The 19,611-nt window shown below is 40.2% G+C and overlaps 1 protein-coding gene across 6 annotated transcripts in view; it reads right to left on the bottom strand.

Moving 5' to 3' along the window:
• The window catches only part of MAP3K13 (mitogen-activated protein kinase kinase kinase 13), a 186,953-nt gene that overhangs the window by 98,461 nt on the left and 68,881 nt on the right, over window positions 1-19,611 (bottom strand). For 2 of the 6 annotated variants that reach the window (XM_037741953.1, XM_017538390.2), the window contains exon 1: window positions 16,509-16,757. The exons of 3 other annotated variants lie outside the window; for them this stretch is intronic. The gene's annotated coding sequence lies outside the window, so the exon portion shown is untranslated. Of the gene's footprint in view, window positions 1-10,551; window positions 10,673-11,215; window positions 11,299-16,508; window positions 16,758-19,611 lie in introns of those variants that run through there. One more of the 6 variants, XM_037741952.1, reaches the window with a different exon arrangement.

The raw sequence follows: 19,611 nt of genomic DNA, 5'->3' as shown, positions 1-19,611 counted from the left end.
TTTTTTTTTTTTTGAGACAGGGTCTGCTTTGTCACCTAGGCTGGAATGCAATGGTGTGACCTCAGCTAACTGCAACCTCTGCCTCCCAGGTTCAAACAATTCTCCTGCCTCAGTCTCCTTAGTAGGTTCAACTACAGGCACCCACCACCATGGCTGGCTAAATTTTGTATTTCTAGTAGAGACAGAGTTTGGCAGTGTTGGCCAGGCTGGTCTCTAACTCCTGACTTCAGGTGATCAGCCCACCTTGGCCTCCAAAGTGCTGGGACTACAGGTGTGAGCCATCACACCTAGCTGTGTATTAACTTTTTGACATGGTGTTGGATTTGGTTTCCTAGTATTATGTTGGGGATTTTTGCACCTATGTTCATCAGAGATACTGGCTTTTAGTTTTCTTTTTTTGTTGTGTCCTTGTCTAGGTTTTGGTATCAGGGTAATCTGACCTCACAGCATGAGTTAGGAAGAATTCCCTCCTCTTCAATGTTTTGGAATAGTTTGCGAAGAATTAGTGTTAGTTCTTCTTTATAAGATTGGTAGAATTCAGCCAGGCATGGTGGTTCCCACCTGCAATCTCAGCACTTTGTGAGGCAAGTGGATCACTTGAGGCCAGGAGTTCGAGACCAGCCTGGCCAACATGGCAAAACCCCATCTCTACTAGGAAAAAAAAATACAAAAATTAGTTGGATGTGGTAGTGCACGCCTGTAAGCCCAGCTACTTGGGAGGCTGAGGCAGGAGAATCACTTGAACCCAGGAGGCAGAGGTTGCAGTGAGCTGAAATTGCACCACTGCACTCTACCCTGAATGACAGAGCGAGACTTTGTCTAAAAAAAAACCCAAACAACAACAACAACAAACAGATTGGTAGAATTCAGCAGTAAAGCCACCAACCCTGGCTTTTCTTATTAAGAAATCTACTCAAAATGGATTGACAACTTAAGACCTAAAACCATAAAACTACAAAAAAAATAAATAAATAAAGGAAATGCTTCAGGACATGGCTCTAGGCAAAGATTTTATGGCTAAGACTTCAAAAGCACAGTCAACAAAAAATACAAAAACAAAACTATACTAAATCTGAAAACCTCTTTGGGAGGCCAAGGTGGGCAGATCATGAGGTCAAGAGATTGAGACCATCCTGATCTACATGGTGAAACCCCGTCTCTACTAAAAATACAAAAATTAGCTGGGCATGGTGGCAGGCGCCTGTAATCCCAGCAACTCAAGAGGCTGAGGCAGGAGAATCACTTGAACCCAGGAGGTGGAGGTTGCAGTAAGCCAAGATCATGCCACTGTACTTCAGCCTGGGCAACAGAGGAAGACTCCATCTCAAAAAACAAACAAATAAACAAAATACTTCTACACAGTAAAGGAAACAATCAGCAGAGTGAAGAGATGACTTGTAGAATGAAAGGAAATATTTGCAAACTATTTGTCCAACAAAGGACCAATATGCAGAATATACAAGAAATGCAAACAACTCAACAACAACAACAAATAATAATAATATCATTACAAAGTGGGCAAGGGATCTGAATAGGCATTTCTCAAAAGAAGACACAAATAGCAAATGGGTACATGAAAAAATGCTCAGCATCACTAACTACCAGGGAAATACAAATAAAACCACAATGAGATATCATCCCAGTTAGAATGGCTATTATAAAAAAAAATAGCAAAAGTTGATGAGGATGTGGTCAAAAGGAAACTTTTTTTTTTTTTTTTTGAGATGGAGTCGCACTCTGTTGCCAGGCTGGACTGCAGTGGCGTGATCTCAGCTCACTGTAACCTCACCTCCCTGGTTCAAGCAGTTCTCTGCCTCAGCCTCCCTAGTAGCTGGGATTACAAGCACCCACCACCATGCCCGGCTAATTTTTTTTTTTTTGTAATTTTTAGTAGAGACAGGGTTTCAACATCTTGGCCAGGCTGGCCTTGAACTCCTGACCTCGTGGTCCACTCACCTCAGCCTCCCAAAGTGCTGGGATTACAGGCGTGAGCCACTGCACCCGGCCAAAAGCGAAGCTCATATACACTGTTGGTGGGAACATCAGTAAGTACAGCCATTATGGAAAACAGTATGGAGGGTTCTCAAAAAACTCAATCTTACTATGGGGTATTTATCCAAAGGAAAGGAAATCAGTATATCAAAGGGATACCTGCAACCCCATGTTTACTGCAGCACTACTTACAATATCAAGATATGGAATCAACTCAAGTATTCATCAGTGGATAAATGGATAAAGACAATATGTCACACACACACACACATACACACACATACACACACACACACACACACACACACACAATGGAATACTATTGAGCCATAAAAAAGAATGGAATGCAGTCATTTGCAGCAGAGATAGAGCTAGAGGTCATTATGTTAAGTGAAAGAAGCCAGGCACATAAAGACAGATATCACATGTTCTCACTCACATTTGGGAGCTAAAAAGTGGACCTCATGGAGGTCGGTAGTGGAACAATAGTTAGCAGAAGTAGGGAAGGGTGGAGAAGAGGGGATGAAGAGAGGCTGGTTAATGGATATAAAGATACTGTTCCACAGAAGGATAAGTTTTAGTGTTTGATAGTACAGTAGAGTGACTATAGTTAACAACAATTTATTGTCTATTTCAAAGCAGCTAAAACAATATTTGAAATGTTCCTAACACAAGAAACTGATAATTGTTCAAGGTGATGGATATCCTAAATACCATGATATGATCATAACATATTATATACATGTATTAAAATATCACATGTACCCCATAAATATGTGTAATTATTATGCATCATAAAAAAATTTTTTAAACTATTGGTATATGTCTTAGTCTTTTTGTGTTGCCATAAAGGAATACCTGAGACTAGGTAATTTGCAAAGAAAAAAGGGTTATTTGATTCATGATTCTGCTGGCTGGAAGGCTGGACATCTGGTGAAAGCTCAGTTGCCTCCACTCGTGGCAGAAGGTGAAGGGGAACCAGTGTGCGCAGAGATTACATGGCAAGAAAGGAAGCAAGAGTGAGGTGGGAGGTACCAGGCTCTTTTTCAACTCTTGTTAAACTTGTGGGAACTCACAGAGTGAAAACCCACTCCCAACCATGAGGATGGTACCAAACTCTTCATGAGGGATCTGCCCCCATGACCCAAACACCTCCCGTCAGGCTCCACCTCCAACACTGGGAATCAAATTCCAACATGAGTCTGGAGGGGCAAACATCCAAACTGTAGTCATGTACTACCTTCAATTTCCTCACTTGAAAAGAACGTAAACGTAACTCTAATTGTACTATGTTTGACAATTTGTCTCCTGTTTCTTGTCTCTTACCGCTACATCATATACAGCAGTCCTCACTTATCTGCAGTTTCACTTTCCACAGTTTCAGTTACCCTTGGTCAACCATGGTCCAAGAGTAGATGAGTAAGGTATTTTGATGAGTAAGATATAGATGAGTAAGATATTTTGATGAGTAGGATATTAGATGAGTAAGATATTTTGAGAGAGAGATCACATTCACAAAGCTTTCTTAGTCTACTGTTATAATTGTTCTATTTTATTATTATTGTTGCTAATCTCTTATTGTTCCTAGTTTATAAACTAAACTTTATCATAGGTATGTATGTTTAGGAAAAATACCTGGTATGTATAGGGTTGGATACTATCTACAGTTTCAGGTCTGTACTGAGAGCTCTTGAACCATATCCTCCATGGATAAGGGGGGGATTGCTGTACTTTTTTTATATTATTGCATATATTTCATCATCATCCTTTTAAAATGGCAGCATATTGATTATTAACTACAGTTAAGTCTTGTTATTCACAACAGCTACATTCTATAAAGCCTCAGCGAGCACTGAACTAGTGAATATTGAGCCATTGCTCCTAGGGGAAGTATAGGGTTAGGTTTCTGTAAGTCTCTGGTTGCAACATGTTTGTCAACTGATCAATACATACCTTTGTTTTATGTGTGCTTAAGGACACTTCACATAATCTATATTGTTGATTTATCATTATCAAATTCAAGGCCGACTGCACAATAACTCATGACTAAATGAAACTTATGTAGCACAAATAGTTTCTCCGTAAGGCACATCATAGTATTATTGTGCTCGGGAACACTACATAGCATTTCAACACTCTGCTTTGGTGTGATTTTAAACGGTGAAACCACTAACAAAAATGCAAAAAACAGGGCACTAAATAGACCTCAAGAAGGACAGTTGTTTACAACAGGAGGGCTGAAACAAGAAGGCAGAGCCTCATCTTGTTCGAACCCCGCTGGGAGTGTGTGATGTCAGGTGACTCACATTTTTTGCTGTTGTGTGCATGTCTTCAAATGACTGTAAAAGCACCAGCCGTATTAATTTTGGGGTTAAAAATAGAGTCTAGCTACAAGGTGAATTTGCAAATATAGTATCTGTGAATAATGAGGATTAACTAACTATATTTCCCTATTATTGAGCAGTTATGCTATTTCTTTTTCTATTCAAATAATGCTATGATCAATACTTTATGCATAAAACTTCTTCCTCTTGGCTGGATGTGGAGGCCCATGCCTGTAATCCTAGCACTTTGGGAGGTTTAGGTGGGTGGATCACTTGAGTCAGGAGTTCGAGACTAGCCTGGCCAACATGGTGAAACTCTGTCTCCACTAAAAATACAAAATTTAGCCAGGTGTGGTGGCGTGTGCCTGTAATCAGGAGTTCGGGACTAGCCTGGCCAACATGGTGAAACTCTCTCTACTAAAAATACAAAATTTAGCCAGGTGTGGTGGCACGTGCCTGTAATCCCAGCTACTGCGGAGGCTAAGGCAGGAGAATCACTTGAACATGGGAGGCAGAGGCTGCAGTGAGCTGAGATGCCGCCACTGCACTCCAGCCTGGGTGACAAAGCAAGACTTTGTCTCAAAAAAAGAAAAGAAAAGAAACAGAAACAAAACAACCTCTTCCTCTTTTAGGAGTATTTCCCTAGGAACTACTGGGAAAGTTAGAATTTTGATGCAGCCTGCTTCTTGGAGTAGTTCTTGGAGTGCCTGCCTTATGACCGTTCTTCAGATCCTTGTTACTCACAAAATGTAGATCTAGGACCAGCAGCATCAGCATCACTTGGGAGCTAATTAGAAATGTGGACAATAATCACTGCAGGCCAGATGAGCAAAATCTGGTCTTTAGCAAAATCTGCAGGTGATTTCTATGCACATTAGAAGTCTAAGAAGCTCTAAATCAAGGATTCTTGAAATTTAGCATGCATCAGCGTTATCCACCTAGTTTGTTAAAACACAGACAGCTGGGCCCCACCCTCAACATTTCTGACTGAGAATGTCTGGGGAGTGTCCTGAGAATGGGCGTTTCTAACAAGCTCCCAGGTGATGCTAATGGTCCTGGTCCTGGGACCACACTTTGAGAACCACAGCTTTGGCTGGTTCACAGGTAGGTCTCTTGCAGAGTTAATGTTTTTAAATTGCTAATTCATCTTTCTTGGTGAGATGGAGGGGAAAAAATAATCAACGTATAACTCATCAGAAGAAATCCTTTTCACTGTGTAGAACCAGGCTAACGAGGTTGATAAGAACTAGTAGTGGTTGATAGGGGTAGGGCAATATGGATGGGAATTGAGAAACAAATAGAAAAAAAAAAAAAAAAGTTTTGTTCTCTTGTTATTTAAGCACATTCTGTAAAATAGTCTATCATCAAAGTATCAGAAAAACATTCTTTTTGTTTGTGTTTTGAGATGAAGTCTCTCTTTGTCACCCAGGCTAGAGTACAGTGGCATGATCTCGGCTCACTGCAATCTCTGCCTCCTGGGTTCAAGCGATTCTTGTGCCTCAGCCTCCTGACTAGCTGGGATTACAGGCATATGCCACCACACCCAGCTAAGTTTTGCATTTTTAGCAGAGATGAGGTTTCATCGTGTTGGCCAGGCTGGTCTCGAACTCCTGACTTCAAGTGAACCACCTGCTTCAGTCTCCCTAAGTAATGAAATTACAAGCATGAGCACCTGAAAAACATTTTTTTTTTTTTTAATTTGAGACGGAGTCCAACTCTGTCGCCAGGCTGGAGTGCAATGGCGCCATCTGTCTTCACTGCAACTCCGCCTCCCCGGTTCTAGCGATTCTCCTGCCTCAGCCTCCTGAGTAGCTGGGATTACAGGCACGCACTACCACGCCCAGCTAGTTTTTGTATTTTTAGTAGAGACGAGGTTTCACCATGTTGACCAGGATGGTCTCGATCTCCAGACCTTGTGATCCGCTCGCCTCGGCCTCCCAAAGTGCTGGGATGACAGGCATAAGCCACCGCGCCTGGCCAAAACATTCTTATTGAGTAGTTTTTCATAAACTATATTTCATGAATCACACACAAAAATAGGAGAATCTGAGGAATCTGGTAAAAAGTATCAAAGATACATTTTTGTTTGTTTCTACTTTTTCATCTTCCTGTGATGAAAAATAATATACAGCTATGAAAGCACAGGTCCCAAAACAAGCCCCAGAAGGTTAGTTTCCCAGTCTCTAACAAATCCTTGGCTACCACTTCCCAAGAATAAACCCAGAAAAGATTTCTTAGAACATGGAACCCTCAAGACTCTAGTTTCCTTGCCCCGAAACTTCAAGTCCAGCACACAGCCAATTCAAGTACGTAACTATTCAACGTACAGAATCTCTGGGTACCCGTTCTATGTATTTTAGGTAGATCAAAATGACCATTTCATATTTCTCATGAGCTTGGCGAAGCTTTAGCAGGACAGTCTCACATATAGGTATTCCCTTAGAGTGACTTCCTTTTCCTTGGGGGAAAAAGAGGGACCTTATCTTAGGGTCCTCTTTGCTCTGCATTAATAATGAGGTTCTCTTATCTCTCTTTCCTTTTCAGATCTGGTCGAAGGCTTTTAGAACCTGGGTGGCTGTTCTTTTTTGTTTGTTTGTTTGGTTTTTAATGTTTAATGTTTTTAAAGCCATTCCATAGCCTTTTAAATCGCAGGAAAAAGACAGAGGATATTTATAAGGAAATTTGTGACAGAAGCAGTTTGACTTTAACCAAAATTGGTATCAAAGATATAAGATTCAGTTGAAGGAATCCTTATAATCAATTTAGATAACCTCTTAAACAAAGGAGAGCAGATGATGAGGAGTGAGTACTTTTCAGTGTGTTATGGAGGAAGCCCTGATTGGAGAAATTATTACAGAAAATATAAAGGATTATGCGACTGTTTTTCTTTCTTCAAGAAACCTGGTCTAGTCTGTCTCTAGATCTTTGAGAATACTTAAAAGACTAGATTGGGGCATAGCTTCAATCACTAACACAAGCAAATGTTCTGTAATTTTTTTCGTAGACAAACAGATGGAAGGGATTCTGCTCAAAAAGGGCCAGAGAAAGGAGAAGGAAGGGGTGGGGAGAAACTGGAAAGTCGTAACATTTCTTTTTAAATGGGTTCTTGAGCCCTAATGGCTGTAATATCAGGTGGGTATTTCCCAGGAGTTTCTATGTTTAGCAAAAATTAAAGTGGGTCTGTAATTTAGGTCTAGAAGTAGTGGCTGGAAATAACCAAAGGTATGTTGCATCTGTTCCTTCTTAGTGTGCCTATGTATTTAAATTTGTTATGGGAGAGGAAATAATTGGTGAGTAATTAGTAAAATGCTTAACCTAACTTTAATCAAGAGATTATTTTCCCTGGAAAAAGCAATCACGGCTTTGCATTTTGGTGAGCTTTATCTCACTAGTCTCAATTATCCATGGCTATCCAAGCCTGCAGATACCCTAATGTGTCCCATTAAAGGCAGGCAGGCCAGCTACTAAAAATGCAGGCACAATGCCTCAGGGTAATAAGAAGCCTTAGTGGGCTTATTTTGCAAATTGAGCCCTCTTTAGTAATGGCAACTGTGACAGCCCCCTTTTGGACTCCAAAAGAGTCTTTTTCAGTCTGAGTCCCAGATCCACTCCCTTCTGTTTAAGGTGGAAACTGCTGTCCTGGCTGCCAGCTGCCTCATCAGCGTAGCCACAGTCTCCCTGGGCTCTGCTCTCCTTTTTCCCTGTCATCTTTCTCCAATCCTTCATCTTTGGCTACCTTAACCTTGAATCAATTCATTCTTTCACTTCTCTGGCCTTTTGTGAATCCAGAATTTCACTAAAATGTCCTCAGAATTGCTCAATTCTACTATTACCCCTAGCCCAGGAATTCACAATGCAAATGAGCACGCTGAAGACAATCGCCATCTGTCAGCGGGACGTTCTACATTGTTTTTCCTGAAAAATTTTAAACAATTAAAATTGTACAGTTACTGCACGTTCTCTTAGGGTTGCCCTGCAACACATGATTGCTTTTTGCAAGATGTTTTTACCACACTGCTACACAGATATATATTGTTACTAAATGAAAATGCTATATGAAATTATGATAGCTGTTAGGACTAGACATCAGACCTCTTGGCTTGACAATTATACAGATGAAGAAGGCTGTAAGAAAAATTCCAAACTGATGAAATGAACATAAAAATGAAAGGGAGATTTTCTGTTTATAATTTTTAAAATTTATCTTTTTTTTTTTTTGACAAAATCTACAAATGTAAAACACCAATCCAACAACTTGTTATTGGGACAATTGTGAAAAGAACAATTTTCAAAAGCTAGCAATTATCATACTGAATAATATCTTACTTTTACAAAGGCTGATTATTATAATATTTGTGAATTTAGTGGGTCTTTATTTTTTTAATTTAATATAGTCTTCATCCTTCATCTAGCTTCAGCCCAAGTTAGAAGACAAAAGGAGGTAGTGAAAGATGGGCAGAAAGAGTTAATAGGATGGATTTTGTTTCCTAGGAGCACTAACAAAGGTCACCGCAGGAAAAGGCCACAACATACACCCACACTGAGGTTACTGGATTATCTGTAGCCACATCCCTATTAGCCCAGATCGCCAAATCACTAGTCTAATGGAAGATTTTTTTTTTTTTTTTTTTTTTGACTACAGAGAACAATGGTCAAGACAATCGACACTTATAATGGGCATGCCTAAAGGTGGTGAAGTCACAACTCATCAGGAATCTATTTCCTGCTTATAAAAAAGTCTCTGGGCAAATCTGAAAGTGATTTAACCTATACTGTATCACCTAGATGTCTCCATCTGAAACAATTCTGACACTTTATCCTCCTCCCCAGCTGTAGCAGCATCCCATGGGGGTTAAATTTCTATAAAAATACTGTGAAAGGGCAGGGTGCAGTGGCTCACGCCTATAATCCCAGCACTTCGGGTGGCTGAGGTGAGCAGATCACTTGAGGTCAGGTGTTCAAGACTACCCTGGCCAACATATGGTGAAACGCTGTCTCTGCTAAAAAATACAAAAATTAGCTGGGCGTGGTGGTGCATGCCTGTAATCCCAATTTCTCAGGAGGTTGAAGCAGACTTGCTTGGACCCAGGAGATGGAGTTTGCAGGGAGCTGAGATCGCGCCACTGCACTCCAGCATGGACAACAAGAGCAAAACTCCACCTTGAGGAAAAGAAAATACTGTGAAAGAATTGTGATAAAAGTAGATTTTAACTAGATTGCCTTAGAAATTATCACTTGCTTATTTAATGCTGGTAATTAACATCCAGGTTCCAAGAATCTTACAATGTTAGCATTAAAAAGAACATTTGAGATCACTAAGAACAATTTCTTCATCTCACATGTTAAACCAAAGCTAAGGAAAAATTTTTACAAAGCTAAGTGGGTAACTGCCTTGCTAAGGATGACCTGATTGCTACAAAGACGCCTACAGTCTTAGTCCAATTCTTTTTCCACTGCATCCACATGCCTTGCAGTAGGTAAAGAGAAAACATGTTGATTTTATCCAATTTAGTATAAGAATCTTCTAGATAAAGAAGGCAGGTAAATGGTTGCATAATAGAACCTCATTATTAAAAACTGTACTATACACCAAGGGTTCCATTCAACTTTTGCTCAAGGTGGTGCGTGTAAAACTTCTGCTAAAGTGTTTTTAAAAACAAAAAAATTTTAAGTGTTTTCAATATTGCCTACATTGGTGGATCTCTGCCCAATTCATGTGAGAAGCAGAACATCCCTCTCATTAACTATGCCTCACTATGCAGTGATTCTCAGTGGTGATATTATAGGGGGGCAAACACCCACATCCACACACTTATGTAGGGGGATCTTTTTTTTTTTTGAGACAGAGTCTCTGTCACCCAGGCTGGAGTGCAGTGGCACCATCTCACTACACTACAACCACTCACTACAACAACCTCTCGGGTTCAAGCAATTCTCCTGCCTCAGCCTCCTGAGTAGCTGGGACTACAGGCGCATGCCACCACACCTGGCTAATTTTTTGTATTTTTAGTAGAGACAGGTTTTCACCATGTTAGCCAGGATGGTCTTGATCTACTGACCTCATGATCCGCCAGCCTTGGCCTCCCAAAGTGCTGGGATTATAGGCGTGAGCCGCCTTGTCCGGCCAGGAGGATTTATTCTAATAGAGAAGCATGCAAGTTTAAAAGAAGCACCACCCCTGCCCTGATCTCCACTCAGCAGAAACATCATTGATCTCCCCAAAGTGGCACTTAACACAATAAAGTTAATGCTGAAAATTCACACTGACTTTTAGGACTTAGAAGAAACTCTCCTTACATCTCCAGGGTGCCTGACTAGGTCAGCCACTGACCCTTTTCTTTGATGGTTCACCATCTCTTTGGGGAATCAATATCCACACAAAAACAATACAATGCAAAAGTCCTATTTTAAATTTACCCACTCTCTGCATCCTCTAGGCCCTTCTCATCTTTATTTTTCTCCTTAACATGTACCACTGTCTAAACATAATTTACTTATTTACTGTTCATCTCCTTTCATTAAAGTAAGTTCCAAGAGGGCAACAATTTATGTCTGTTTTATTCACTGCTGTGTACCTGATACTTAGAACACATAGTAAATGTGCAAACAATATGTTGATTAAATGAATATTAAAATGATAACAACACCTTTACACTTGCTAATTCTACTTGTTCATCTTCTTTTCCATCATTCCCTTCAATCATTCTCTCATGCCCAGTATGATGGCCCTCCACCCCCTTAGGGCTTTTTCTGCTGGCTGCATCTAGGAAGGGTATAGCCACTCTGGACTGCATGGTTATCTATTAAGCGATAATCCTCATTTACCCCCACCTTCTTATCTTCTACTGCACCTGCTGTGCCAACACTTAACCCTATATAACCCCCAACATCTAACTTACCTTACTCTTTGCCCAATCCAAAGCAGTGCTAGGGAAGACTTTAAATTCATGCTGGACTGGACCAAGAGCAATTCATGGCAATACTTAATGTTCACAGCCCACAGTAAATAGAAGAAAGAACAGAATTAGGAATTAGAGCTGGGTTTGAAAATTGGGTATGACATACACTACCTGGCATCTTTGGTTGAATCAATGAATTATTTGAGCCTTCTTTTTCCTCATCTGTACAGTGGGAATAATACTATCTACTTCATATCATGAAGATTATATTTAATTAATTGACTTTTTGAGACACAGTCTCACTCTGTCACCCAGGCTGGAGTGCAGTGGCACGATCAAGGTTCCCTGCAGCCTCTGTCTCCCAAGTTCAGGCAATTCTCATGCCTCAGCCTCTCGAGTAACTGGGACTACAGGCGCATGCCACAACACCTGGCTAATTTTTGTATTTTTTGTAGAGCCAGGGTTTTGCCATGTTGCCTGGGTTGGATGAAGATTATATTTTAATAATGTATATAAAAGCTCCCAACAGGTTTATATCCATGTAGGCTGGGCACAGTGGCTCACATCTGTAATTGCAACATTTTGGGAGGTCAAGGTGGGAGGATCACTTGAGCACAGGAGTCTGAGGCCAGCTTGGGTGATATAGGGAGACCTCACCTCTACAAAAAATTTAAAAAATAGCCAGCCATAGTAGTGTGTGCCTGTGGTCCCAGCTACTTGGGAGGCTGAGGCGGGAGGATGGCTTGAACCCAGGAAGCTGAGGCTGCAGTGAGCTGTGATCACACCACTATATTCCAGTCTGGGTAACAGAGGGAGACCCTGTTTAAAAAAAAATTATAGTCACGTAGAAAGTGCTTAATAAATATTAGCTCCTCCTCTTTAACATATTTCACTAACTTCCAATGATACCTTACTCTTTGAGTGATTCACAAGAAAACTCAAGCTTTCTGGTATGAATCTTCTTAATTTCTTTCTCTTCCCTCCTTTTCATAATTCTATGTTTTCACCAATTTTCTCTCCTGATTCTGAAAGCCTCTCTCTTCTGTTCTAAGACCCTGCATGTCAATAGTTTTCAAGCCTGGCTGCACATGAGAATCAGCTGGGGAGCTTTTTAAAAATGCATCATCACTGGGTCCCACCACAAACCAATTAAATGTAAATCTCTGGAGGTGGGAGCATGGCGCCAGTATTTTTTTAAGTTTCCTGGTAGGGTGTCAAGACAATTTAATGGGGGGAGGAATAGTCTTTTAAACAAATATTGCTCGAACAACTGGATATCCAGATTCAAAAGAATAAAGTTGAACTCCTTTATACTATACACAAAAATTAACTCAAAATGGATCATACATTTAAATATAGAGCTAAAACTATAAAACTCTTAGAAGAAAACAGAAGTAAATCTTTATGACCTGGAGTCAGGCAAAGCCAACTTAGCTATGACACCAAAAGCATAAGCAACAAAAGAAAATAAACACTGAACTTCATCAAAATTAAACATTTTTATACCACAAACAATATTAACAAGAAAGTGGGCTGGGCGCGGTGGCTCACGCCTGTAATCCCAGCACTTTGGGAGGCCTAGGTGGGCGGATCACGAGGTCAAGAGATCGAGACCATTCTGGCCAACACAGTGAAACCCCGTCTCTACTAAAAACACAAAAAAATTAGCTGGGTGTGGTGGCACGCACCTGTAATCCCAGCTACTTGGGAGGCTGAGGCGGAAGAATCGCTTGAACCCAGGAGGTGGAGGTTGCAGTGAGCCGAGATTGCGCCACTGCACTCCAGCCTGGTGACAGAGCAAGACCCCATCTCAAAAAAAAAAAGAAAAAGGAAAGTGAAGACAACCTATGGAATGAGAAAAATATTTGCAAGGTATATATCTGATAAAGAGCTTGTGTACAGAATATATAAAGGACACTTACAAGTCAAAAAGAAAAGATAATCTAATTTTAATGTGGGCAATGTGTCCAAACAGATATTTTTCCAAAGAAGATATACAGATGGCCAATAAGCACATAAAAAGATGCTTGGCATCATTAGCTATTAGGGAAATATAAAGCAAAAACCACTATGAGATCCCACTTCAAACTCATTAAGATGGTTCTAATCAAAAAGATATATAATAACAAGTGTTGATGAGGATGTGCTGAAATTGGACCTTCATACATTACCGATGGGAATGTAAAATGGTGTAGCCACTTTGGAAAACAATTTGGCATCTCCTGAAAATGTTAAACATATAGTAATCATAATGACCCAGCAATTCCAGTCCCACGTGTGTACTCAAGAGAAATTAAAAGTCACACAAAAATGTATACACAAATGTTCAAAGAAGCATTATTCTTAATAGTCAAAAAGCAGAAGCCAAAATATTTATCAACTGATGAATGGATAAGTAAAATACGGCACACTGGAATATTACTTGGCAATAAAAAGAAAGGAAGTACTGATATAGGCTACAACATGGATACACTTTGAAAACACTACACTAAGTGAAATAAGCTAGTTACAAAAGAGCATGTAGTGTATAACTTCATTTATATGAAATATCCAGACTGAGCAAATCTATATATAGAGAAAGCAGATTGGCGGTTGCCTAGAGCTGGGGAGTGAAGAAAAATGAGGAGTGACTGCTAATGGGTATGTGGTTTCTTACTGTGATGATGAAAATGTTCTAAAATTGATTGTGATGATGATTGTACAACTCTGTGAATATACTAAAAAACATTAAATAGGAAAAAAGTAAAAGAAGGAAGGGGGAAGGAAGGGAGGCAGGGAGGGAGGGAGGGAGGGGAGGGGGGAGAGGTGAGGGGGAGGAGAGGTGAGGGGGAGGAGAGGGAAAGAGGTAGGGAGGGAGGGGGAAAAATTTCCACAGGTAATTCTAATACTGAAGTTTATTTCTGATATTTTACTTTCTGGATTCCTTCAGAGTAGAGTCTGCATTTTCTAAATTTTTTTCTCCCTCATACGCTTACAGATTAATAACACGGAGCAAGAGTGTGATATTTCTTGAATTTTTTTTTTTTTTTTTTTTTTTTAGCAGTAAAGTGTTCTTGGGGATGGTCTTTATTTTAATCAAAATTGCAAGATCAGGCTGCCACCTGGCAGAATTGGTCATCTTGGCTATCTTGAATTATCTGAGCTCGCCAAGCAATTAATTCAGCTGAAGCACATAGAAAGAGGGTAGGCACAGTGCAAACAAAACTAACCGGTTTTGCCATCGAAGCAGGGCTGTTTTGTCATATACCAGCGGATATGGCCTCTGGCCCTTAGGAACCATTCTTTTGACAGTTCCCCAGGACATGGCTCTGGTTTGACTGACTTTGTTTACTAAATAAATTAATTCCTACTTCTGGAGTAGCTTCAATTTTTAAACAGAAAGCCATCTATTGACAGTCACTGATACACAGGATTTTATTGTTTGATATTAAACAATTAAGAGTTATTGTTTTTTCCCTACAAGTACACTATACATGAAGATAAATATAATGTAGAATACAGGCACTAAGAGTGGGGAGAGAGAGGGGGCTTCTATATCTACTCTGTGCCTTAAAGGAACAGTTTTACTTTAGTAAATTCAAAGTGCATACTGTTACTTCTTTCACAGAAATAAGGCTCCCTTTTGGCAAAATGCGCATCAAAGACAGAGTCTGATGAATATTTTTAAAGATGAGTTTGATTATGTAAACAACATTTTTAAAATATCCTAATAATTTGGTCTTTTGATCTAGTAGACTTCAATAATTTAAAATTACTTGGAAATTGCTAGTTTCAACAAACTCTCTGAAGGTACACAGAAAAGGAAAATGCTGAAATAACTCAAGATGTTTATAAATATTGTGTCCAAAATGTTATCTCCTTTGTTAAACCCAGCATATAAAAAATAGCAAAATATGAAACCACAATTATCTGAGTATAGGACAAAGATTTGATTTAGAATCAGGCAGAAGTTTTCCCTCTATTACTCCAGCAAGTTCAAATGTACTCAGAAATACAAAAGGATTGATCATCAGGCATAAGTTTGAAATTAGATGAGTTTACAGTTGGAAGATTCATTAAGAACAATAATTCAAAAGATATGACACCTATAATTTAGGAGCCTTGCTTCACGATATAAGATAACCTGAAAATTAAGTAAAAATCTGAAAATTAAGCATTGATTTCACAAGGTAAACATGGCAGGCTGGATTACAAGAAATATGAGGCATTTTGCTTTTTCACCAGAAAGAACAGCTGGGTACATGCTGCAGACTGGCATTATGAATTGCTCAAAGGGAAGCAGTTGGGAAATGCTGTCAGATTATTCAGGTTGAGGAGCTGCCCCAGGGCAGAACTTGTCACAATGTCACATCCCTCTTCACTCTCACAATTTTCAGCAGAATACACGAGACCCTTGGAAGACACATTCAATCACAAATACTAACTTTTTGTTGAAACTCCAGTAGCAAACTATCAAACCAGCTTCATACACGGAACATGCCAGGACTTTTCGATGTTTCCCCAACACAGTGGAATAAACTATTTTCAGCTAAAAGCTCATCTCAGGAAAACACTCGTGTGCATTTCCATGCAATATAACTGTGGAACATAGTAACCACTTCTTAGTTTTCGTTAGAGGAAATTGAAAAACTCGAGTGTCAGGATAATTCCTCCTTTCCCTCTAATGCAGCGTTTTAGGTTTTTGACACTGTAAATAAAGCGTAAAGAGTGACATAAAGAGCTGCGAATATATATAGATACACCACTATGGCTCCCGTCATAAGAGCTTTTGGAAAATGGTTGAACAAGTATTCATCTTCCCCAAATCGCAATCGCAAGACACTGACTGTTACACAACTGTGAAACAAAGGCAAGGTGAAGGGTGAAGACCGGCAGAAAGGACGGTCGCAAGGAAGACAAGTGCCCCCGCAGGACAGAACCTGCGCGGTCTTGCGGGCCCCGCTTCTCTCAGCACCTTTCTGCTGTGCTGAGCTTTTCCGCCAATACCATCCAAATCACCTCTCAGACAAATGAATCTCCCTTTAAGGAAAGCCAAGCAGGCATCCGAGGTAACGTGCAGAACCGTAAATGAAAAATGCCCCCGTCTAGCAGGCAGACAAGCGAAGGAAAACCAGCTGTCAGTTTCAGAGGCTGCTCGTCGTAACAGGGTTTCGGGTTTCTCTCTGCCCCTGTCTCTCCGTCTCGCCCTCAATAATATCAGCTTTCTAATCACCTCAAATCACAAACACGTTCTCCCGTCCGTCCTTGTGAAATAAATGCTGATGAAACAGGAAAAACAGAGTGCAATACTCACAACAACGAAGAATTCCTACACATGCTGTTCCATTTTCTTGCTTTGAAAAGATGTAAGGTTAATTTTAAAAGCCTTGCAGGATTAGAAAAATAACGGGGAGGGGGATTCCACCCACACAATCCTCCAGCCCACCGCAAAGGAGCCCGAAGGCTTGCTGACGTCACAGATTCATGAATGGATGTAAATTGGGCTGGTTTAGGATTCCGCACAGACTTCGCTTTGCTGTGTGCCACGAAAAAAAAGGGGGGCGGGTCCGGAGTAGGCCTGGCCAATAGGCTTCAGGCAGACTTGGCCTTCCTTCTTTTAGAAGGAATCTGGTCACAGAATAAACAGAGCCCGCCAATCAGGCATCTGCCACTGCCTTAAGACAGACTGGCAGCTTGAGGAGAGGGAGGGAGGGACGGAGACTGAGAGAGAGCGAGGGAAAGAGAGAGAGAGTGAGTGTGTGTATGTTTCAAGCTGTGATAGTCATAAAAACATTATTATTGCTATTGAATGAAAGAATCAAAATAGAATTTCGGTGGAATCAAGGCTAACAAAAATGCATATAGAAGAAATCCCATCTTTTATTCATTAGAGCTCTTTTCTTTAACCCTTTTCTTACTGTTCAGCAATATGCCTGATGCAATCAAAACAAATCAAAGTCAGATAAACTATTTCTAAAACTGGCAGACTAGTGGATATGTATGCCTGGCCCACCACGACTTGTAAAAGGAAAATTAAGGGAAGGATGCATGGGAACAATAATCTAGTAACTAAGAAAACAGAAATATGGAAAATAGTATTACATGAATGTAACTGTTTTGTATAGCAGTAACATCTTGCTGACCTTCATGTTGTATCAAAAATGGATATGGAAGAAAAACTTGCTGCTACTTTTAAGAAGGGTACAGCGTTTCCTCATTGGTTTATTCAACTTCTGGCAGTCAATTAAGACACAGCTCCAAAAGGGTGCTTAATGAAAACTTTGAGCAAATTTTGGTTTCAGTAAGATGTTTTATTATTAACAACAAAAGCAGCTGTATTAAATTCACTCAAAAGGCATCTCTTGCTTCTTTATTTTTACACTTTTCAGTTTTACAAAATTGGAGATGAATATATTTATTGTCCCTACTCCTCATCACTACACCTCACAACGGCTAATACTTGACAAATACTGATCATGATTTTTCTGAACTTGGGAAATGGCCTCAAATCCTTGAAACTAGAACAATCATGGTTAATATAAAGCTTCAGTTATGAGGTGTCCAGTGACCAAGAACATTCTGAACAGAGATCTGCTGTCTTTCTCAATCAGATTAGTTACACAACTGTGAGAGAAGGAAAGTGGTTGCCTGTTTTCTGTGTGGTTCTGGAGGGTCCAAACCTGGCCTCTAGTAAGTACTGCACACTTCTTAGCTCATTTGGCAAAGGAAAACGTTTCAGGACTATTTTGCACACAGCAAAGATATTCAGTGTACTGTATATATTGAAGCAATAGAATATTGTTGGCAAACAACATAGCCAACAAATTTCCCTAAAGGAGCTTATTGTGGAATAACATTACAAAAAAGATAGACCAAAGAAGCTTACCCATGTAATATGGGAGAGTGTTCAAGGCAAATACGGTATTGGTGCATGCCCAGTAGGCCTGAGTGTACAACATTATTTAAGAACCAACAAATGGAAAGATGAAGAATATACATCTCTATTTCTTTTAACAGTGACCAAAGCCAATCAGGATACATTAAAAGAATCAGATTTATGAAAAACATTTTTTTCTTCCAAAACAATACAGGCTAATAGAAAGAGGCAAAGAAGCAAACTTAATAAGATACCCAAAAAACATCAAGCTGTGTGTGTATATGTTATTTATTTATTGTGGAGACAGGGTCTCGCTCTGTCTGTCACCCAGGCTGAAGTGCAGTAGTGTGATCAGAGCTCACTGCAACCTCAAACTCCTGGGCTCGAGTAATCCTCCAGCCTCAGCCTCCCAAGTAGCTGGGACTACAGGCATGTACCAGCATGCCTGGCTAATTTTTAAATAAGTTTTTGTAGAGATGGGGTCTCACCATGTTGCCCAGGTGGGTCTTAAACTCCTGGGCTCAAAGGATCCTCCCTCCTCAGCCTCCCAAAGTGCTGGAATTACAGATGTGAGCCACTGCGCCCAGCCAAGTTGTATACATTATATATCTACAGCTTTTTGTCAATTATATCTCAATAAAGCTGATTTTCTTTTCTTTAAAGATATCTAAAGCTGGCCGGGTGTGGTGGCTCACACCTGTAATCCTAGCACTTTGGGAGGCCGAGGCAGGTAGATCAACTGAGGTCTTGAGTTTGAGACCAGCCTGGCCAACATGGTGAAACCCTGTCTCTACTACAAATACAAAAATTAGTTGGGCATGGTGGTGCACGTCTGTAATCCCAGCTACTTGGGAAGCTGAGGCAGGAGAATCACTTGAACCCAAGAGGCAGAGGTTGCAGTGAGCTGAGATGGCACACTACTACAATCCAACCCAGGCAACAGGGCGAGAACTACCTCTCAAAAAAAAAAAAGGCTAAAGCTGCTTCAAAAGTTAATACATTTGCTGTAAGGTGTGACAGCAACATAATTACCAATAATAAGTCCACTAGGAATGGGAGTAGTCTCTGAAGCAATTCAACAACACAGGCTCTATAAATGCTTCTAATAACAGCACCTAAGATTCTTGGCTCAATATATAACCTGGAAAATAAAAACTAGCTGGCCTTATGGACTTGCCACTTTAGTAAGATAAAGGTGGCCTTGGTTAGTATGCTTCCTATACCACAGAAACATCAACTGGGCCGACAAAGACTCCTCCATGTCAACGATCATGGGCAGTCATTGGAAAGATAAGCTGTCTCACCAAATTATGGAAGATACAGAAGTCAGTCTTGGAGGAAGTCATTATCGTTTTAGAAGCAGAAGGTACAAAGGGAGATAAAGGCATGAAAAATGCACATTCTAGAGAAGTTCAGTTCAAGAGAGTTTCCTGTGATTATGGAGTGTTCCATAATCTGTACTAATATACTAGCCACATGCAACTACTGGGTACAGTATTTGAAAGATGGCTAGTGTTCTCGAGGAAGTGAATTTTTAATG

The sequence above is a fragment of the Cebus imitator genome, unplaced genomic scaffold (genome assembly GCF_001604975.1).
Source record: "Cebus imitator isolate Cc_AM_T3 unplaced genomic scaffold, Cebus_imitator-1.0 Scaffold111, whole genome shotgun sequence".
Lineage (NCBI taxonomy): Eukaryota > Metazoa > Chordata > Mammalia > Primates > Cebidae > Cebus > Cebus imitator.
This window is presented reverse-complemented; position numbering and strand designations above follow the sequence as displayed.